Source organism: Xenopus laevis, chromosome 6S (genome assembly GCF_017654675.1).
Source record: "Xenopus laevis strain J_2021 chromosome 6S, Xenopus_laevis_v10.1, whole genome shotgun sequence".
In the NCBI taxonomy this organism is placed as follows: Eukaryota; Metazoa; Chordata; class Amphibia; order Anura; family Pipidae; genus Xenopus; species Xenopus laevis.
The window spans coordinates 108,492,262-108,512,508 of NC_054382.1; the positions used below are offsets into that span (position 1 = coordinate 108,492,262).

General features: G+C 38.1%; 1 pseudogene; it reads left to right on the top strand.

Annotated features, from left to right (window-relative positions):
* Positions 1–20,247, top strand: part of LOC121395120 — a 304,569-nt pseudogene that overhangs the window by 60,617 nt on the left and 223,705 nt on the right.

The window sequence follows — 20,247 nt, forward strand, 5'->3', positions numbered from 1 at the left end:
GTTGCCATGGGGTCTGTTACACAAGGTCCAATAAGACTGTAGTGCCTGTATTTGCATAGCAGATAAACAATTTAGAATATAATAGTGTTAGCACTTAACTGCCAATAAATGGAGGTCAAATATCATTTATGGCTTTCTATACTCCAGCATTATGAAGATCTTTCTCATTTACAATAGGACTGTTGCTGCCAAGAAATGTTTTATTTGCAGATGCTATTATGTATAAATGTATAAGGTATTAATGACCCTTTATAATATTACCAAACAGCAAAAAAAAAAAAAAACAATCTTTGCACAGGAACAGCTAATTGCACTGCTACTGATAATGATCCTGTTTGCATGTACAGAATTGTTCTTCTGTTATATGATTTGCTTCCTTAAAGAGTGGTTTATAAATTGAAGCACAACTAAAGAAAGGCAGATGAGGTGGCTTCTTGTGTTTTCTTTTTTATGGATGAGCACATTTCACAAGCACTGACTAAAAACAGGACAAAAACTTCAGGAGGCCTTAAAGGAACATTAATACTAAGAAATTGTAAAAAGTGTTTTAAAGTAATGAAATATCATGTACTGTTGCTCTGCACTGGTAAAACTGTTTGCTTTAGAAACACTAAGGCTGGTGTTTCCACCATTGCTGCACAGCAGCTTGTTTATATAAACTATATTAGGGTGGTGGCACATGGTCCAATTCAGGGACCCAGAGACAAATCTCCTCTTCTTTGGGCAACTAATCTTCCTGAAATGCCTTCCCGACGGCAAGAATATGAATCGCCAGGCAGGATGGTACTCGGATCGCTTCATTTTCTGAACTCGCCTAAAGTTTCCTCATGAGCGACTAATCTCCCTGTATCGGACCGTGTGCCATTGGACCGTGTGCCACCAAGAAGGTTAACACTACTGAACATGGAGTTCCAGCCCCCACATGCTGGAGAGTTGTATATCCACAGTTATGACAAAAATTGGCCCGCAACTGATGCAGACAATGAGCAGAGAAAGCAAAGCCCTTGTACACAAAAACTCTACCGCCTCAAAAAAAATAAAAATCCGGTAACAACGTGGATGGCTGGTTCTTGCTCCAACCAGAACATAATTCAGGGCTGAAGTTACATTTTATAATGCTCTGTACAACTTTCCTATGTCAACATGATGTTCCAATCCTATTAGAACTGATATACTAGGAGCTTTTGCTGTCCACAGAGACCAGCTGTGTTCTTTACTGGCTACTACCCATATCTCTATTCTGACTATTTTTAAATAAAATCTATATGCACTTTATTAACAAGAGGCCTCATTACTTGCCATATGTATTATGCTTGACCTGAACAGCTGCTGTGCCACTTTCCACATTAGGCCTGACCATTGGCTGGGTAGAGCCATATGCTCCTCAGTGTTGCTAAGCTCTGGCTCTACAGCTGTCATGAGCAGGCCAATAGCATACGGCTATTGTGGTGTCAGCAGTTAGTTTGTTCTCACATAATTTGCTTGTCCTGGATCTGAACGTTGAAAGATGGGAGACTGCAGCACAGTGGTTCAGTAGGTTGTATATCCACCTTGTAGTGCTGGGTCCTGATTTTGATTCTGACTTGCTAGGTTGTATGTAGTGATGGGGCAATTTATTCGTCAGCCGTGAATTTGCGGCAAATTCCCGCGATTCGTGAAACCGCACATAAATTTGCCGCCATCTGTTTTTTTGGATGCTGGCGTCCGTTTTTTGGCCAGCAAATTTGCACCGGCATAAAAAAAACAAGACAACGGCGCCATTTTATGAATTTTTAGCCGTTTTTTTCTGCAAAACGCGCCAAATTCACCCATCAATATTTGTATGTTCTCCCTCTATGTGCATGAATTTCAACCCTATACTTTGATACCTCATTTCAAACGCATACAGGCAGGTTAATTGGTTCCTCATACAATTGGCCCCAATTATATGTAAATGTGATAGGGACCTTAGATTATAAACTCTACTGCAACAGGGACTCGTGAATGATGTATAATGCAATTAATTGGTGCCAAATAGATCTGAAAAAATAAAACAAATAGTATTAAGAAGAAGAAGTAGAAAAAAAAGAGAGGTGGAAGAGAGGTTCAGTTTTGCTTCGGCGAAATATTTGCAAAATTACTACGAAATTCACGAAACAGCGAAAAATTCACAAAATGCATTGAAGTCAACGGGCGTCAATTCTGTTGCAAGCGCCAATTTTTATACGCATGTCTCTTTGCTCCAAATACATTAAAGTCAATGGGCACCCAAATAATTTTGACGCTCAGCATTTTTTTTGCACAGTTTTGCAAATTAATTTGCTTGCAGCGGAACGTGGAAATTTGTCGCAAATTTGTGTATGGCGAATTTATTCGCCCATCACTAGTCATTAGTCATCATGATGCTGCTGGCATCACTGACATCATCTAAGGGCACCTATGTAAGCTTGCACTAACCAGTGCCAAAATGGTGTCAAAATGAATGATGCTAACCTTCTGGTAAGAAACTGAGTGTTTAAGAAACAAAGGACAAGGAAAAGTTTAATATGAAAATATGAGCAATGCGATCAGCAATGAAAAGGATATTCCAAGCTCACCTCTTTATACCCCCTTATTTTCTCTCCCTATATTGTAGGGGAGTCTCCTCAAACACATAACATAAACCCTCCTGTACTCTGAATTGTGCTTATTTAAAGCCAGAGTATGGCGCATTTGTTCGTTTTTGCAGCATTCTGTCATCAATATGTTGTAATGTTCTTTTTAGTTAGTGGACAAAAGTACATTTAGAAAGCTTCTTTTATTAGTGTGCAAAAATAAGGGAGCATGGATTTAAGAGCTTATTAACCTTACTGAGTATCTGCTAAGCCATAACCAATTACTACTCTTGAGTTTTTGTTCGTGCAAGCCAGATATTGCATACACTATTAAATCTGCTCATTTCAATTACTGGCCACTTTATTGAGGGAAAGAGAAAACCACCCCAAAGTGCTATGAGGATTCATGACACAGATCAAAAGGTCACTCTTTTACAATTTCTCCTACTAGCATCTAAAAGCTTGCTGGTGCTATATAGTCTCCTCCAACACACTGAAATTATATTTAAATACCATGGCTCTTTGCTGTAGTATTTCAATACATAGGATATTTCTGTATCTTTTTAAATGGTTAATGATATATTAGTGATAGCTAACCTTTGGTGCTCCAGATTTTGCAGTGCTACAAAACATTGCACCCTATCAGCTTAATTGAGGGAGGGAAGCTTCTTAAGTGCTAACAGTTGCCTTTGCCTTTGCCTACAATAGATGCTCTTCTGGAATTCAGTGTATGTAGATGTACCTGAAGAAACACTGCAGCATAACAATGTATCTGTTTCTGGACTAAAATAAATGTAATTTGGAGTTTAATAACAATGTATATGAGCAAATACATGAATAAAAAAATAATATATTCATTCATCTTTTAATTCTACCACAGTTGGTTGCACCCCTGAGTGCATATCAGCATATTATTGGAATTGTAGTTCAACAAAAGACAAATATAATTTCCTCTTCCAGCTTTGTGGGGCAGAATCATTCTCTCTGCTTTAAGTGCCACTGTTAAAGAAGAGCTACAGGGTATATGAGCCTACTGCAACAAAATTAGTCCTGACATTGAACACCACCACTCTCTCGTTTGTGGAATTAATCTGTGTGTGTTTGTGCATATCAATGGGCGTTTTGCTGTTTGTATGTTGGGATTTTCCATGTTTGTTAATGAGATGGTATATTAAAGGAAAACTATACCCCCAAAATGAATACTTAAGCAACAGGTTTATATCAAATTGAATGACATATTAAAGAATCTTACCAAACTGGAATATATATTTACATAAATATTGCCCTTTTACTTCTCTTGCCTTGAACCACCATTTCGTGACTCTATCTGTGCTGCCTCAGAGATCACCTGACCAGAAATACTACAACACTAACTGTAACAGGAAGAAGTGAGGAAGCAAAAGGCAGAACTCTGTCTGTTAATTGGCTCATGTGACCTTACATGTGGTTTGTATGTGTGCACAGTGAATCGTACGATCTCAGGGGGCGGCCCTTATTTTTTAAAATGGCAATTTTCTATTTATGATTACCCAATGGCACATACTACTAAAAAAGTATATTATTATGATAAGCAGGGTTTTACACATGAGCTGTTTTACTCAGTATCTTTTAATAGAGACATTGTTTGGGGGGTATAGTTTTCCTTTAATGAATATTTGCTGTGTCTACTGACTGCTCTGTAATTTGGTCTTTCCTTCTCCAGTGTAACAAGCTTGGTTGTTGAAACGATGGCTCCCATATATGCCCTTCTAGTTGGGCAGTTCCCAGCTTGGGCTGATATCTACCCTATTACTGGCCTCTGTGTACTTGAAAGCACCACAAATCAACCCAGAGAGCATCTTTAATACTCTACTGAGAAAGAATAAGGACACCTTTTCTTAATATGGATATACCGGGCAAAAAAACCCTGACAGTATATTAATAGGACTAGGGCTACATACCTCCCACCATTTTGAAAAAGAAAGAGGGCCAAAAAGATTTGAAAAGATTTTGAACATTTTTGACCACACCTATTTTGTCACCACACCCCCTAATTACCATGTCCATTTTACAAAATGGCCTGTTATGAAAGTTTGAACACATTTCTGTGGTTTTCCTGTGTTACTCAGGAGAGTATTAAAGAGCTTTAATACAAATTAATGTAAACAAGGCTCCAGGGCCTGATGGCATACACCCCCGGGTTCTAAGAGAGCTTAGTTCAGTTTTAGACCAGCCCTTATTTCTGATTTTCTCAGATTCACTGTCATCTGGTATGGTGCCTATAGATTGGAGAAAAGCTGATGTTATTCCAATATTTAAAAAGGGATTACGATCACAGCCTGGCAATTATAGGCCAGTAAGCTTGACATCTGTGGTAGGCAAATTATTTGAAGGCTTGTTAAGGGATCACATTCAAACATATTTCCTAATGAATGGCATTATGAGCAACAATCAGCATGGCTTTATGAAGGATAGGTCATGTCAGACGAATTTGATTGCTTTTTATGATGTGGTAAGTAAGATTCTGGACAGTGGGGGGCAGTAGATGTGATCTATTTGGATTTTGCCAAAGCGTTTGATACTGTGCCCCACAAACGACTGCTTTCTAAACTAAGGTCTTTTGGGCTTAATGAAGGCATTTGCACATGGATAGGAAACTGGCTACAGGATCGGGTACAGAGGGTGGTTGTTAATGGGACATTCTCTACTTGGAGTAAGGTTCTTAGTGGGGTCCCCCAGGGCTCAGTATTGGGTCCACTTTTATTTAACTTGTTCATTAATGACTTAGGGGAGGGTGTTGTAAGTAATGTATCAGTGTTTACAGATGACACAAAATTATCCAGCCCAATTAATTCCATCCAGGATGTGGCATCCTTGCAACATGATCTTGACAAACTGGCAATCTGGGCAGCTAAGTGGCAAATGAGATTCAATGTTGATAAATGTAAAGTCATGCAACTGGGATGTAAAAATATCCAAGCCACTTATACCCTTAATGGGACTGCACTAGGCAAATCCATTATGAAAAAGGACCTTGGAGTCCTTGTAGATGATAAACTTGGCTGTAGCAAGCAATGCCAGTCGGCAGCATCAAGGGCAAATAAGGTCTTGAGCTGTATTAAAAGTGGCATAGAGTCAAGGGAGGAGGGGGTCATTCTTCCACTGTATAGAGCACTTGTAAGGCCCCATCTAGAATATGCCGTACAGTTTTGGTCTCCATCACTCAAACAGGACATTATTGTATTAGAGAGGGTACAGAGAAGGGCAACTAAGCTGGTTAAAGGTATTGAAAATCTTAGCTATGAGGAAAGACTGGCCAAATTGGGGATGTTCACGCTGGAGAAGAGGCGCTTAAGGGGTGATATGATGACTATGTATAAATATATATGGGGATCATATAATAATCTCTCTAATGCTTTATTTACCAGTAGGTCTTTCCATCTGACACGAGGTCACCCATTCCGATTAGAAGAAAAGAGGTTCCGCCTAAATATTCGGAAGGGGTTTTTTACAGTGAGAGCTGTGAAGATGTGGAATTCTCTCCCTGAATCAGTTGTACAGGCTGATACATTAGATAGCTTTAAGAAGGGGTTGGATAGCTTTTTAGCAAGTAAGGGAATACAGGGTTATGGGAAATAGCTCATAGTCCAAGTTGATCCAGGGACTAGTCCGATTGCCATTTTGGAGTCAGGAAGGAATTTTTACCCCTCTGAGACAAATTGGAGAGGCTTCAGATGGGTTTTTTGCCTTCCTCTGGATCAACTGGCAGATAGGTAGTTAATAAAAAAAAAAAGAAGGTTGAACTCGATGGACATGTGTCTTTTTTCAACCTTACTTACTATGTTACTATGTTACTACAGTTTTGCTAATGAAGGTGAATTGCCCTTTAAGCTGCAAAACAGTTTCCCCAAGAGACCTGTTTATATTATATTGTTACAAAAGTATCTAAGTATCTATTCTGGGGCCTCTGCCAAAAGCCAATTAAGTTAGAAACGTATATTGTTCTGGCTATTCAGTGCAGGAGATGAAAGAGAAAGTTGGGACATTTCAGTAACAAACCCGGGACTGCGGGTTGAGCTGTCAAAATTGGGACTGTTCCACAAAAAATGGTAAGGTTGGGAGGTATGGGGCTACCCTTTGCCTTCTGAATATGTTCAGTCTTTTTTACATGTTGTGCTATTGGACAGTACTAAGAGAAAAACTCTATAGATCTCTGTGTGATAAAGAGTGATCCACTCTTTACCCTGTACTCTACAGTACATCATCATCTACAGTACATCATCCCATGTCCTTTGTTCTATTAACCCATGGACCATTATATATGTCTATATGCCAATCTCCCATCATGGACCTTTGTAATAAGGCAATCACGTTTAAGCAGTACCCTTCTTTACATGCAACCTTTATTGAAGAAAAGGAGGCAGTAAACATACAGTATGCATCATCAGTTGCTCAATAGCCTGAAACTTGTTGTGAAGGTCATTCATGGAAATAGCTTGACATCTTTTGCCTTGATTGTTACCCAAAGTTTTGGTATCCTGTTACAGTGCTTCTCAGTGAACTTGGCAAAAAGATGCCAAGATGGGAAGGTGACTTAACATTGTTCCTATCAATGTAAAGTACAGTTAGTATACCATCCTTTGAAAAGCAATTTGTTATATGGAAGAAGTTCTTGTTGCTTATGTTGGGGTTTCCTGGTAGATTAAGAAGTCATATTAATAGGTATTAATATACATTTGTATGAGAAGATTTTAGAAAAAAAATAACTACCTAATCCTCTTCTAATTTCCTGAAAATTAAATGATTTCATGCAAATTATGAATTCTCTGTATTCATTTCATATTGTTCGTGTTGACCATGCAGTGTTTTATGTTCCTGTCTTTGGGTGCAGCTGAAACCTGATTCTGTATTATTTTGTTGAAAGATTCTGAAACTGGAGCAGGTAATAATTGAACAGAGAAAGGAAATGAAACAACTTCTACATCTTCATCAAGACGTGCTGGAAAAAAATGGCCGATTAGAGGCAAAAATTGAAACCCACATGATAACAGCTCAGAGTGAACAAGATGTACTTTTAAATGAGGTAAATACTTTATGTGTCAGTGGCATGCACAGAAGTGTGATTTATTGCTTTCTGTTCCTCTTTTTACATTTAAATTCTGAAATAAGATTTAACCATTCTCCGATTTTCTGGGCCCTGACCTTGCAGATCTCCGGCAAAGAAGAAATTATCCATCGACTGAAAATGCAAGAAATAGATCATAAACAGAAATTAAGTAAAGCAGATAAACAGGTAATGCTTTCATCTGTAAGTATACAGTATGTACATTATTTTGATAATATCATTATTCTGGGAGCAATTCACTCCTGCACTGTTTACGCATTCAGGCTCGCTTTTATTCAGGCTCGCTTTTTACGATGCAGTTTGATAAGGTTTGTTAAAATCCAAATGGATTACACTCTGCTTGATGTTTACTGAATGAAAATGAGACAAACACGCTTTTAGTGCCTATCTGAAAATTTACAGATGCAGCATCAAAACATTCTGTTTCAAGAACTGCGAGGCAAGTACGATGATCTGGTTGGCTATGCCAAGGCAAGAGAAGAGGTTGTTCAGTCACTAATAAAACAACTGCATGATGCTAATGCTGCTGAAGAGGAAGCAAAGATAGAGGTAATAACTGATGGTTTCAAAGCATAGTACAAGGACAGCTTTAGAAGAGACAAAGGGGTTTGTAGATGTGTGTTTTTAAATAATGTCATTTCTATTAGCCGTTGCTGTGCCGTATGCCTGTAGGAGGCTTTATCTCTCCAGAAATACCTATCAATAATAATAGATCTCTTTTTAAAATTACCCATAGAAGTGTTCCTTTAATCTTATATCATTGTGTCGATAAGTAGGATCATGGATTTGTTCAGCACAGAAATCCCAGTGCAGTATTTGTCAACCAATACATTAAATAAAAAGCCAGCCTTGGAGATTGTGCTTAATGACATACTCCGTAAAACTTTCCAATGGGTAACTAAGAAGAGTTGATTTGGATCATCATTCCCCTGAATATTCAGATCTTTCTTTCCTACCACCTGCTGTTCTGGGATATATCCTAATCTTTTGAAAGGGTTGCCGTAGGCTGCATCTTCTAATTAAAACCTGACATTGGCTCTGCGTTTCAGGTATGTCATCTGCTGTATTCAGTATTTGCAGATTAATCATTAAAGGATTAATGGGCATAAGCAGATAACGAACAAGAGAAGAAGTATCGTGTTTGTTTCTATATAAAAGCAGCAGGGGATTGAGATTCAAGATATAGGATAATGCACTATATGTGATCTGTTTTATAAATGTGGCAGAATTCCCAGGTTATTTCTAGTTTTCTTACAATATAAATGGGCAGATTTACTAAAGGGCAAAGTGGCCATTGAAGGGACATTGCCAATTTACTAACAATCGTAGAGGACAACTTGCTAGCGAAAGAGACCATAGCTAGCACAGTTTTGTGCCCTTTCGCCCGTTGAACGATCATTACACTGTAAATTCACTAAAGTGCAATTTGTACAGAACGCTACCTTTTTCGCCAGAGTTTCCTTCACCAGCTTAGACCTTCTGAACTGATAAGATGAAGCTACATCCTCTTCAATTTTGTATGCTTAAACGTCATCAAAATTTTATTTTTTCATATTTTAAAGTGGTATTGTCTTTAAAAGTTGTAACTCATAAACTGTTTGTTTTAACTTTTTTTACCATTTGAAGGGCATGTTACATTTGTTTTAAGGTGGGCTCATGTCTAGAACATTAGAGGATCTCTTTTGCCTTTATTTTGATTCCTTGCACATTCTTAATTATAAGTGGCCACTTCGAAATTAAGTCAAAGCTTTTTTTTTTGGTCGAATAGGTCCGTTTTTGATTGTATTCAGCCAAATTTGAATCTAGGAATTGAAGGAATAGCACATTCGATCAAATTCAATTCAAAGTTTTTCCCAAAAAAAAACTTCAGATTTTTCAAATTCCACCAATTGACTCCAAATAGGTTCTAGGAGGTCCCCCATAGGCTAAAACAGCAATTCAGCATATTTTAGATGGTGAATGGTCTATTTTTAAAGATATTTTAGAGACAGTACATGTTAAATTTCGATATTCACATTTTTCTCAAAATCAAATCGAATTTGGACTATTCCCTAGTCAAAGTACACAAAAAATAGCTCAAAATTTTAAATTTTTTCATTCAAGAATTCACCTCGACTTTTGATAAATCTGCCCCTAAATGTTTAAATTATTTTTAGCAGACTAATGATATAGGTATGATAGGTATGATGATTCACATTATGGAAAGATCCTTTATCGGAAAAACCCCAGGCAAAGCATCTATGAAAGAATTTAAATCACAGGGACATTACTCCTGCTTTGTATGCTACCTTCCCAATGCACTTATAAATCACAATTGATAAATTCTGTCCTACATTTTCACAGATTATTTCTCGCCCAGACCGATTCTATTCTAAGCGCTGCGCATCTTGTCGGCGCTATATAAATAAATGATGATGATGATGATTCACACTTAACAAAAGAAAACCTGCTATTTATTGTTCAAAGAATGGCACTTGGGACGTTATATTTCCAAGGCCTTTATCTTATTCTTTCATAGCACTGGGTTGAACAAGCTTTGGTGGTGCTTTAAGTAAGTGAAATATAATTAATATATTTTCCCTCTTTCAAGGTGAATAACTAAGGGGAAACCATCAGGCATTTACATTTGGAACTGGCCTCACTGTAGACTGCTGAGAATTCAGCAAGGAAAACAGTCATTGTTAAGGAACATATTAGGAACGAGCTATATGAAGAATGTGAAAAACTGAAGTGTATTGTTGGGGAAATGCAGTTCAAGGTATGTTTAATTAGGCTAAGCTAAGAGCAAAAGAACAAATGCAAGGCCAGAGATAATGGATTCAGTGGAAAATTGTTTGCTTTCTTTTGCTGGGTGTTAGTACTCATTGCCATACCACTGAAATACAGCACTTGCAAGAATGCAGAATATGGTGTTAAATAAAACAATGTAACTAGTAAAAATGTTTAGAGCCTTTTTGCCTTGTTCTGTTTTCCCTTTGCCCTGAAAATGTTTAACATCATTTACTTTTATTTAAGCTACACACTGTTTTACAGAGGGTTCTATTTTCTAAACACAGGGTCCAAATTTTAGAGTCGCAGTTTAAGGAGGAGTCCCATCTCCTTTCAGTCAACTCATAAGCATAAACTGTGTTTTGCAAAGGGGTGTTAATCCAGCAGTGTCATCAAGTTCCCAACTAATTATTTTATAACCAACAGCCAACTGCAGCTCTCTTAGTGCATGGTCAACAAGAGGTAGAAAAGATTTGTTATTCTATAATTTTCAGATGCCCTCTTCAGTACCTCATTCTCTGGAAGACTGTTGCCCCAAAAATCTTGTAATGGAGATCCAAAATGGCAGCACTCAAGGTGGCAGCATAATCATTACATGTTGTCACAGCTCGGGCCTTTGTAGCTGATGTAATAACACACTGGCAAATTACATCATGACACCACATCTTGGCTGTGTGACCTTGACGAGCAACTTTTGCCACAATTACCAAGCACACTTGCAAAGTGTATTATTTAACAGTCACAAAAGAGAAGACTACAGTAAACTGTGTTACTAGTGATGGGCGAATTTGTCCAGTTTCACATTCCTAAAAAAGCTTTGCAAAAAGTGAAAAAATTTGTGAAACAGAGAAAAATCCCAAACACATTGGTCATTGGGCTTCAAAATAATTTTGACGCATGAAGCTGTGTGCCATTTTATTTTCGTCACAGCGAATTCGGGAAACGGCAAAACATTCTCGCTATGCATTAAAGTCAATGGGCATCAAAATAATGCGATGGTGGAACCATTAGCTCAAAGGATTAGGGAAGATGTCAATATTACAGGAGTGCTCTCTAATTCAAAGCAACATAAGATTGGGTTGTTTGCAGATGACGTTTTACTCTCCCTTACAAATGTTGCTGTTTCTCTTCCTAATCTATTTAAAGTTTTAGCTGAATTCCAAACTGTTTCATGGTATAAAATTAATCGGTCCAAGACTCAGGCTCTCCCCTTTAATGTACCACACCTGGCCCTGCAAGGCTTGCAACATGCTTATGACTTTGATTGGAGGGAATCATATATAACGTATTTAGGCCTTAAACTCCCTAAAGATCCAGCTAATATTTACAAATTGAACTATCAGCCCCTCCTGAGACTCACAGAGTCGGAGTGTGAGAGATGGAGAACAACATGTGTCTCTTGGTTGGGGAGGATAGTTACTATAAAAATGAACCTGTTACCCAAAATATTGTATCTCTTTAGGACTCTTCATATAGCCTTACCTGCTCACTTTTGTCCGACGATCCAGAAAATTCTCAATCGGTTTATTTGGGCCTGCAAACCCCCTAGAATAGCTTTTCAATGTGCACAGTTTCCGAGACGTTCCGGAGGGCTTGGCATTCCGAATATTAAAATCATGCGTCAATGTTAGAAGTGGTTGTACGATTACATTCCCCACCTGCTTTACGGGATTGGGTTGATCTGGAGGCTGACTGTGCTGAAGATGGCAGGTTGACACAGCTGTTCTGGCTTCCCCAACGGTCTAGACCCCCCAACCTAGGGTTATTGCCAACGACCAAAGTTCTCCTACATATTTGGGATGTCTTAAATAAAAATTGGGGGCTCACCACCTTTCCATCCCCGCTGACCCCTATAGTAGCATTGAAATACTTTATTGCAAATGTTAACTTGCATCTTTGGGATTCTAAGGGTATCTCCACTATTGGCCAGTTATATTTTGCTTCCTCTTTGTTGAGTTTTGATGATCTTGTTAACAAATATCAGCTTCCTCGAAATCAATATTATGCATATCTTCAAATTATTCATCTGCTGCAATCTCACATTCCCAATGTTAAAACCATGAGACCTCGTACCAGAATTGAATATCTTTGTAACGTAGCATGGAATGGTAGAGCAATTATCTCGGACTGCTACCAGCAACAACTTCACTTGCCAGAGGACTTCAAATTCCCTTATATGCTAAAATGGGAGGAGGATTTGCAGACCCAATTTACGTCACATCAATGGCAACAATGCCTCACAGCTTCGAAGGGTGCCTCATGTTGCACTAATCGCGTGGAAACGCATACGAAAGTAACACACCGTTGGTACCTCACTCCACAACGAATAGCTAAAATAGCACCCCACCATTCTCCGTTCTGCTGGAGAAACTGTGGTGAGATTGGCTCCCTTTTGCACATGTGGTGGCTGTGTCCCACAGTTCAACCGTTTTGGACTGAAGTGTTTGCATTGATTAAGGATAGACTGAAATGCGACCTTCCTTTCCAGCCCCAAATAGGATTATTGCAGATTTATCCTGATAACTGTTCTTATGATAACCCAGCCTGACCTTCACAAGACTTCTATGTGATATACAGTAATTGTTAGTGAAAGAGACAAATTACCGGATCAGCTTCATTTAGGCCACCACAGTGAATACCGAATAAACACAGACCTGCTCATTTGGTGACCTGACCAAATGAACCAACATTATACTGTATAGCCACCTTAAGACTATACATTATCTTCCATCCTTACATCGTACTACAATACAAGCTTAAATATTTGCCACCGAAGATCCAGGCTCAATGCTCAATAGCATGTCATAACTCTTTAAGGAATTACATGTACAGTAATGATCTGTTGCATATGCACAGTAAAAACCTATACAGAATATATTCAGATGAGCATTGACTGTACAGATTGTAATACATGCAGGTAGAAGTTAGCATTGTTGATTGAGGAGTTTTCATCACTAATATGTTGTATTCCTGCAAGGATAGCTTTAAAAGAATCTGGCAAGTGGCCCATCTATGGGAAGTTTTTGAAGCAGAAGATGCAGCTATATGCTGTAGTTTCTATACAGTACATTCTCATCATGCTTTTCTTCCTCTTCTCTAAATTCCAAAGGGATATCGTTAGTGTTTTGTCGGATAAACACAGGGCATTATTTCCATCTGTTAAAGCAATTCACATTTTCTGTTAAACATATGGGTTTGTTAGTATCCAAATTCCACAAACGAATTATGCTGCTTGTATAAACATCTGTTTGTACATATTCAACCTCAATATGTATCTCCCATCAATCTGTTGCAGCTTAGTGCTGGTGACGTAAAGATTAATGAGCTAAACTTGGAGGTTGGAATCCTGAAATCTGAATTGGATAAAAAAAAACAGGAGAGTTGGAAACACAGGATGCTCAAATACAAAAGCTACAAGCAACTTTGAATAGAGCAAGTGACAGATTGAAGGAAACAAAGAAAGCTGCTGCAAACAAGGTAATTAAAATGAATTGACAACAGACGAAAGTTCCACATTCTCGTGCCCTTTATTCTGTTTACCCTTTATGTTTTATAGAGGGTCTGTTCCCAGGTGCTCTGTAACATTTTCCAAGATGCAGGTTTCCCTTTATTTAGAACTGCATTTAGACAACAAGGACCAGATTGGCTTGAGGGCTGACAGAGGACACGGGGGAATAAAATAATTATAATAATAATTCGTGATGGGCGAATTTATTCGCCAGGCGCGAATTCGCGGAGAATTTGAGCGTTTCGCCGCCAGTGAATAAATTTGCAAAACGCAAGCGAAAATTTTCAAAAAAACAGACGCCGGCGCCAAAAACAGGCGCCGGCGTCAAAAACGGGCGTTTCGCCGTTTTGCGAATTTTTCGCAGTTTCGCGAATTTCGCGCATTTTCCGGCGAAGCGAAACGGCGCAAATTCGCCCATCACTAATAATAATAATAATAAAATAGGAAACAATGAAGCCCATTATAACCTGGTCTATGTGCTAAAACTTCACATGGCTAATAACAGTCAATATTTAGTAGATTCAACACCAGGTATAATATGTTTCAGCATATAGTGCTTTTCAGCTTTTAGTTAAATCAAAATCACTTTTTTCTTAGAATGTGACCTCAAACTGTATTGCTGTAAATATCTGAGAACAGGACATATCTGGTTCGGTTCACTGAGGTTTATTATTTTGTGTGGAGGGAAGTGGGGGTAGAAGAAGAAAATGTCACTGCAAATTAGTCTTTAGTATGAATGGTATCTGTCCTTTATGAAGGGTTCCGTCCACATTAGCTTGAAGCCAAAATGAAAAATTATATACAGGTATGGGATCAGTTATTCATAAAACCCATTATCCAGAAAGCTCTGTATTACAGAAAGTATGTTTCCCATAAACTCCATTTTATCCAAATAATCCAATTTTTTAAAAATAATTTCCTTGTATTTGATCCAAACTAAGATATAACAAATCCTTATTGGAAGCAAAACCAGCCTATTGGGTTTATATAATGTTTACATGATTTTCTAGCATACAAGTTGTGAAGATCCAAATTACGGAGAGATCCATTGTCTGGAAAACCCCAGGTCCCGAGCAATCTGGATAACAGCTCCCATACCTGTAATATTTTTAATGGTTTGTGAATGTGGATTTCAGAAACTATTTCGAACTGCACATGGGGCATCTGCTAATGGAACGTGTAGAGGGTTTGAGTTTTTTCCCAAATCGCTCGATTTTTTTCTGGCTTTGTCTTGAAAAGCCTGAACTTTTCAGATTTTTGACCAAAAAGGTCGAATTTTCGGGCTATTTCTAGTGCAGACCACAGAAACTTCAAAATAGGATAGGGACCTATGACATTGACTTATACACAACTTTGGCAGGTCTGGGATTTTTGGATTTGGGCTTTTTGCTGCATTAGGCTTTAATAAATCTAAACAAATATGAGTTAAAAAAACAAAACGAAAAGCCCATCCTCAGTCTCAGTCAGTCCCTGGTATGCAAGCTGCTTACAAAACATGAAAATAGTGCAGCTCTTCATACCCTTAGAATACCATGTATCCTTATAGCTGTTCCCCATACTCCAATACCATGTTATGGTGTAAAGGGATGTAAGGTATAATACATCCCCTTACTCAAACATACAAAATATAAGGATATTAGACACAATCTTGCAATTCTTGGGCAGGAATGCTTTATCCCACATTATCAGACACACCACATCATGATACTGATTCTGGCTTAGGTAAAGGTGTCTGTAGTAGCTAATTAGAGCCAGCTCAAGTTAACCCTCAATAGCCAAGTACACGTACCATCAGTGGTCCATCATCCACCAGGGACAGCCAGACAAGAATTATTCGTACAGCACCTTGTAGTTTAAAAATGCCTTTATTCACAATTTCATGGCAAACCTGGTCAGCGGAAGGTGTCTGTGTCTGAATGAAAGGTAGATAAGTGATGCAGATGACCTGGACCAGTCCATTCAGTGAAAGCATATAAACGACATATTTGTCATAATTTGTTCAAGATGTAAAATGCTAAATTTTCCTTTGAGGCACTTGCCAGTCATCTATTTAAAGAGGGCAATCAGAGAATCTGCTCAGTCATGATAGGTTAAATTATTTAAAATAGTTGTTTGTGGCATCTGAGGAGCCAAAAATAGAAATGAGCATCCAGTTGGCATACACTATAATTGGAACCTGAGATGGTGCTCTGTGTTTGCTTCTTCTCTCTTTCGATATTGAACTCAATCCATTTATCATTCTATTTATGGCTCAAGTACTAAAAACTTAAAAGGTATAAAATCATGATCTTGACTATAGATTGTACTAATACTGTTCTTCATAAATGTTGTACAGTTATGGGACCCGTTATCCAGAATGGTTGGGACCTGGGGGTAACAGTTCTTTCTGTAATTTGAATCTTCATACCATAGGTATAATAAAAAATAATGTAAACCCAACAGGCTGGTTTTGCTTCCAATAAGGATTAATTATATCTTAGTTGGGATCAAGTACAAGGAACTGTTTTATTATTACAGAGAAAAAGGAAATCTAATTTCAAAATTTGAACTATCTGATTATAATGTATTTTATGGAAGACAGCCTTTTCGTAATTCAGAGCTTTCTTGTATTTATTATTTGTAATCACTAATCTAATCACAAATTTGCATCCAAAAATTATAAACGTTTTTTACAGCTTTCCATTTTGGATCTGAAAATATTTGATGCCCTTTGGTAATATACACATGTGCTGGATTTTTTCAAGGTGCTTCACCTTATCACAACACCAAAGAAAACATTTGACCAGGTGCAGGGGCTTGAAATAGCTTGCTTTTGGTAACCCAGCGAAGGTCAGTTTGGTCCAGAACTTTGGTGACATCACCCAAATCTCAGATTAAGAAGCACTGGGGGCAAATTACTAATAGCATCAAATAAGAAAGCTGCACTGTAATTTACAGATCCTCAATTTCGATTGATATAGTCCATCTATGGGGCAAATTCACTAAGATTCGTAGTTGCGCCAGGCGTAACTTCGCCGCACTTTGCGGCACTTCGCCACACCTAGCCAGGCGTAGTTTCGCCAGCACTCCGCAAATTCACTAAAATCCGAAGTTGGGGTACAGGGGTAGCGTAAGGTTGCGAAGTTGCGCTAGCGTTGATTCGCTAAGCGAAGCGAAGTTACGCTAGCGATGGTTAATTTGCATACGGCGCCAAATTCAAATTTCAATGGAGGAATACGTAGAATCACTACAAATGCCTGGGAAACCTTCAAAACATCAAATAATTTTTTTTTTTGCCCTACACATGTGCCCACTGCCATGAGTTAGGAAATGTAGGGGGGAAGGAGGGGAGCCCCAAAAAATGTTTCGATCTTTTTCAGCCTATCACCCATTATATAGAAAAAACGCCAGCGTTTTTTGGGACTTAGAAAAAATGTGAACTTTTTTGAAGCAATCCCTATCTACTCTATTGCGCTTCGCCTGGTCTGAGGTGGTGAAGTAAGTCTAGCGTAAAAGGTAGCGTTCAGTACACTGCGCGCATTAGTGAATTTGCGTAGTTACGTCCGTAGCGAAAATTCGCCAGGCATACGTTTGCTAAGTAACACGAATTTACGCCAGCGTTCGTTAGTGAATTTGCGAAGTAACGAAAATGCCCAACGCTAGCGAATTGACGCTAGCGTTAGGCGCTTTGGTGCTTAGTGAATTTGCCCCTATATCTCTCTATCTCAAATATTTTTTAAAATTCAAGTTTTTCAAACTCAGGTTTTTAAGACTTTCAGCTGAAAAATTTGAATGAAAATATTCTAGAATATTAGCTTCTGTAGAAGTCAGTGGGAGGTGTTTTTTCACCAGGCAAGCAATTTTGAGGATATGACTATGAAGATTTTCATTCATCCAGGTCATGGTATATCTAGTATAGGTAAATCTAAAAACAATTTTGAGGATAAGGTAGTGAAACAGGTGAAATGTTTTTAAAATTCAAATTTTTGAAACTTTGATTTTTGAGAGTTTCAGTTGAAAAATTTGAATGCAATTTTTTTACAATATTAACTTCTGTAAAATTAAGTGGGAGGTGTATTTTCAACAGGCAAGCTATTTTTATTTCTATGCATTCAAATGTATAAAAAGGAATGAACGATGCAGTTGTATTGCAAAGTTTTATTCCTGTTTTTTTTTCTCATAAATATGTTAGCAAAACTCAGAGTTTAACTGAGATTTTTTTTATGCAATTGAATTTCAAAAGAGCTTGAATTCAAAAGTTAATAAATCTGCCTCTGAGTTTCTATTGTGTGTAAAATCCGTATGTAAAAGCTCCTTTGTGTCTATTTAAAAATGCTAATGCCAGAACTCCACATGGTTTTTATGCTGAGTCTTTTGAAATCAATGGCACTATAATAAAAAAAAAAACTGCATGTGTAAAACAGCTAAACCAACACTAGTATGAGAGTTTTCATACATTTCCAGTTTCTATGCACATTTGTATACTTGACTACACCTAAAATATTATTGCACGACTTGAACTGTGAACTATGGTGTAAAAATCACCTATGTAAACTGTAAATCTGCACCACCTTTATAAATCAAAACAATCTAACTTCCCAATAAGAATCTTCTCAGATTCCAGTCTAGCATGTTCCTTAATCTGTTAAATCTGTCTTCTTCTGGCCAATGATCATCTTGCGTAAGGGGCCAGCTGACAAATGGGCTACATGTCTCTTTTAACATTCCAAAAAATATCCCAACACCAATTTTGAGGTTTTAAATTAGTATAAGTAATTCTTGTCCGCTTGATCCTCTGTAACACAAAGATTTGTAGCGGTTAAAGTCCGCTCACCGTTGGTAGTAATTGGCTCGGGTGCACCTGTCCCGAGCCCTGCGTTTATTACACAATCCTTCACACGTTATTTCCAACGGTTGTTTGCACTCATAGATAAATATAAGGATCGGCTTACCCTCTCCACGAGGTGACCCGGGTGCTGCCGCCCCGAGTCTGTCGCTAAGGGAGACGTTTCCACAATACACATCCAAGTCGTTGCAGCGCACTCCAAAGTCAAAAAGATCGCTCAGGTAGATTATCGGTTAAAAGATCATCCTTTATTGATTTACAATAAAGGATTTACATGTCAACATGTAACATGTAAACCAAGTAAATATTAAATAAACCCAATAGGCTGGGTTTGCCTCCAATAATGATTCATTATATCTTAGTTTGGATCAAGTACAAGGTACTGTTTAATTATAACAGCGAAAAAGGAAATAATTTTTAAAATTTGGAATTATTTGGATAAAATGGCGTCTATGGGAGACAGCCTTTCTGTAATTCAGAGCTTTCTGGATAATGGATTACCGGATAACAGATCCCATACCTGTATATTGATATTGGGAAGTGTTCTCTAACAAACCTCCATATTGAGGTCAATACCGGTTTCTCTAATAGTTTTTTTATTAATATTTTGTTAGAAGATTAGATAGAAGCTGGTTTAGTTGTGGGTACAGCTCAACGTGGCTTGAAAGCACAATTCATTTAAAACATTATATAATCTATACAGTATAGTAGCAGCCATCTATTTGCCTTCAGATTATTCATCCTGAAAGCACCAGCTATTTGGTGTGACTTTGACTACACTCCTGTTTAATGGCAGGGTTTCCTTAGTTATGGAGAAATGTATAATGTTGTCTTCTTAAGAGGTCTAGTCATCAGTATGTTGGTAGAAGAGCATCTTTGATTAATACAGTCTATGGGGGAAATTTACTAAAGGACAAAGTGGCTAACACTGGCATTTTTGGCACTTTTACGATTTACTAACGGTCGTAATTTCGCCAAGCAGATAGACTCTGGCGCAACTTCGCAGTCTGACGCCAGGTGAATTTTCTCTGGCGAAAGAGCATTACTACTCAAATTCACTACGTTTTTGATTTTACTGACCATTACCTCTATGGCCAGTCTTTTCATTTTACAGAGTGATAGGCTGAAAAAGATCTAAATTTTTTTTGGGGTACCCTCCTTCCCCCCTACATTTGATAACATATGGCACCTAAACTAAACTGTGGGCACATGTGTAGGGCAATATAACACCTCTATATAATTTTATTAAGGTTCCCTGGCCTTGTGTAGTGTATTTGCTGCAGCATATACGTCCATTGTACTTTAACTGCACGCCGTATGCAAATTAGCCAACACCATCGTAACTTCGAACTGCTGAGTATATTTTCACAGGCACAACTTCGCCAGCGTTCGGTACCCTGTGCGCAACTTCGGATCTTCGTGAATTAGCGTTGTCCTGACGAATTTACACCTGCCAAAGTGTTGCGAT